At 44.0% G+C, this 3,741-nt stretch overlaps 1 pseudogene; it reads right to left on the bottom strand.

Annotated features, from left to right (window-relative positions):
- Positions 1-1,376: 1,376 nt before the first annotated feature.
- On the bottom strand, positions 1,377-3,274 carry LOC126497648 (histone-binding protein RBBP4-like; annotated as a pseudogene).
- Positions 3,275-3,741: the final 467 nt, after the last annotated feature.

Below are 3,741 nucleotides of genomic sequence, written 5' to 3'. Positions count from 1 at the left end.
GAGTGCTGCAGCTTGAGCTTAAATTGCCAATTGCAGGACGACCTCAGCAGCAGGGACTGTGCTTGGCCTCTGTGATCTTGTCATAATTTTCTAGACTGTTGGGAATTGCTAATGAAGCATTACATATGCACAATAATAGAACATGCCTAGATTCCCCTACAGTTTTACAACCAAAGGACCTGTGTTGGGAGTGTTGGTGGCTTATCATGGTAGCATTTAACTTATTTAGGAAACAAGAATCAACTTATTCAAGGTCTTGCTTGTCACCCAAGCAGTAGTCCACTTACAGCGATTGGCCAATGTGGGGCATGATCCATAACCGAGTTGCCGTGGATGGAACAAGTCTAAACAGTCAACCTAGTATGAGAATTCCCCATGGCATCAACCAGGGTCTTTAAAGCAACTGCACATGGTTTGGTGTCTCCTCTCTCTGATCCAGATTTCTTTGCTATGAATGTGTGTTCATTCCTGCCCTGGTTTCTTTAGCTGGCAACTTGACATGGCCTAGACTCAACTGAGCAAAGAGCTTTGATTGAGGAATTGTGTTGATCCTGGACTGTGGGTATATCTATGGGGGGTTGTCTTAACTGATGTAGGAGAGCCTAGCTCACAGTAGGCAGCATCATCCCCTGGCAAATAATCCCGAATGATATAAAAATGGCAGTGGAATAGGAGCTGACCTGTAAGTCATCTAGCAGGTAGCATTCTCCATGCCTCGTTCTATATTTTTTTGCTATGAAATAGTTTGCTGGTCAGAGGTAATGCTCCTGTGGCTTAAAGCAAGTATGTCTTCATGTTCCTGCCTTGGTGTCCTTCAGTGGCGGATTATACCTGGGACTGTACAGGGATATACCACTTTCTCCCTTAAGCTCATTTTGGCTGTGGTATTTGTCCCAGGAACAGAATGAAACCAGAAACCAGAACAATCTTCCTCCCAGAAAACTGCCTTCATTAGCTCTTCACCTTAAAACCCCTCTGCCTTGACCTATTATACCAGCTTCTTTTTTTTTTTTATAGAAAAGCAATTTATTCCATTATAAGCACTTACACAGTTAGTCATGGAGAGTAGTAACAGGCCTGATGGTGAGACAGGTCAACCAAAATGGAAATGGCTTCAAACTATAGTGGTCAAGGACTAACTCCTAAAAAAAGCAACTCTTATCAAGGATTAATTTAATTTTAAAAACAAATACAAACTAGCAATTCACTCTTTCTCAACTTGACAGTTCACCAGTGGTCTGTCAGTTAAAAACATACATCTCACAACTTGGTGGTCCCAAGTTTAAAAAACAAAAACAAAAAACCGCACAACAAAAGCCAAGTGAAGTAAGTGTCTGAGCCAGGAGTATAAATATTGCAAGATGTCATTTTTATTCCTGAATAAAATTTATTCATTTCTATAAATTTATAAATTTTTCCTCAGGAATTTTCTAGCAACAAACCCATGTCTAAAGTAGCTTCAGAAATGGGGCATATTATGTATGATTATTTTTCTTCTTAAGCTATATCCCAAAATTTTCATATTCTCAAGAAAGTGACTAGAGTGGATAAGGAATAAGTGAAGTAGGTGTTCAAGCCAGGAGTATAAATATTGCAACCTGTCATCTTACAATATTCATAGAAAATAATCACACACAATGCCCCATCTCTGAAGCCCCCTCAGACCTGGGTTCGTTACCAGAAAATTCCTGAAGAAAAATTTAAATATAAGTCTGTGGCTTTGTTGAATTAAGCCCCCCCAGTTAAAGATTTAGAAAACACCCATGGTTTGGGCTAATAGTATTGTTGGTGGCACCTATTGTAGCCGGATAGCTGAACAAAGTCTGTGTCTTAAACCAGTGTTAAATCCATCTCAGGGTTCAGAAGAAAACAAGGGGAGTCTAAATCACAAGTGCAGACATGTCTAGGATCCTTGTCCTTCTGGATCCACACTTCCTTCAGGGTCTTCATCATTGTAAATGTTCTCTGCCATCTGCCACACTTGCATGATATTGTCTTCTGATACAGAACAAATCACCCAAGGTTCATTGGGATTCCAGGAGAAATCAGATATCTTGGCAGTGTGACCACCATGAATAAACAGCAACTCTGGTGGGCCATCTTCTGCATCTTCTGGGGACTGTTCTTCTCCAATTTTACTTAAATCCCACACATTCAACCTACGATCAGTACCGCTAGAAGCCAAAATAGTCTCATTGTGAGGTGACCACTGAACTTGGAATATTTCATCCTTATGTGATTCAAAGGAATGCAACTTGAGTTTCAGATTTCTCAGATCCCACAAGGCAACAGTCTTGTCAGCTGATCCTGTGGCAAGAATGAACTCACTGTAAGGATTGAAAGACAGGCAGTTCACTTCAGCAGTGTGAGCATCGACTGAGTGGCTTGGCTTGGAAGTATTGTTTGAACGAGTATCCCAAATCATAAGTTTCTGGTCATCAGCAACCGACCCAAACAGAGACTCGTGGAGCAGATGCCAGGAAACGTCCTCTACTACTGCTGTATGCCCCGTGAAGATAGTCTTCGCATCCACCACTTTTCCTTCCTTTGGAACTGCACTGATGTCCCACAGGCAGATGGTATGGTCATCTGAAGCACTGAGTAAGTGCCCGCTGAGATTTGGATTCCAAGAAAGACCATAACCTTCCTTCTGATGTCCGCGGAGACGCAAATCTGGGTTGCATTCTCCAGAAGGGTCTGGTTTAGAAGGATGCTTTGTGTAGTCAAAAACAAGCACATCACTGGATGGAGTTTTTGTTGCAATGATGCAAGGGTTCTGGGGCATGTACCGAGCCCTGTTTACTTCTCCTTCATGGTTGATCTTGATTTCTATTTCAATTTTCCCACTGACAGAGCCAAAACCTCCAAATTCTCCTTTCTCACTGTCATAGTGTGAGGCATCAAACTGAGCATCATCATTAGGGAGCTGGACACTGGCTATCACCAGGTGGTTTTGTTCATCCGATGTGTGTGTTCCCAGGACAAGTCGATGAATGCTGAAATCTTTACCCTCAGGCCTGGTAACATCTGGAAGCAACTGGGCCACTCCAGGGCATGGGTCATCACCAAATCATAAAGAAAAGGGGTGTTTTTCTTCCATATTTTGTACTCCTCGTTGATCACACGTTCTTCCACAGCGTCGTCAAAGGCAGCTTCCTTGTCAGCCATGGCGGTAGGCGAACCGGGAGGGGCTGGGGGGGGGATCCCGGGGTCGTGCGTTGCAGGAGGGACGGGCAGGCGACGAGCCCTCGCTCTGCGCGCGCGGCCTCTATTGTTTCCTCTATACCAGCTTCTTAATCAGAGCATCCACTGTGGGGGATAACTCTGCCGGAAACTTGACTACTTTTGGAATTACCTGGGAAACACATCCAGGTTGTTTCAGTGAGGGTGTTTCCTGATAGACTGAACTGAGGAGATCTGCTGTGAGTGTGGCCAGCACCATCGCCTGGACCATGGCCCTTCACTGATGAAATCAGGGAGGAGGGAGGAGAGAACAAACCCCACAGCAGCGTTCATCTCGCTCTGCTTCCTGGTGTGACCAGGCACACAGTGTGACCAGGCCCCTTACACTCCCGCTCCCATGCTTTCTTCCCGTGATAAACTGTATTATCAAACTGTGAGCCAAAGTACACTTGTCCTTCCTTCAGCGGCCTTTGTTGGGAATTTAGTGACAGCAGCAGGAAAAGTCACTAACATGCATTGTCACCACCTTAGTCAGAAGTCTAATGCCAAAAAAAAAAA

This window comes from Alexandromys fortis, unplaced genomic scaffold, assembly GCF_014885135.2.
Source record: "Alexandromys fortis isolate MF-2015 unplaced genomic scaffold, M_Fortis_MF-2015_v1.1 scaffold_23, whole genome shotgun sequence".
In the NCBI taxonomy this organism is placed as follows: domain Eukaryota; kingdom Metazoa; phylum Chordata; class Mammalia; order Rodentia; family Cricetidae; genus Alexandromys; species Alexandromys fortis.
This window is presented reverse-complemented; position numbering and strand designations above follow the sequence as displayed.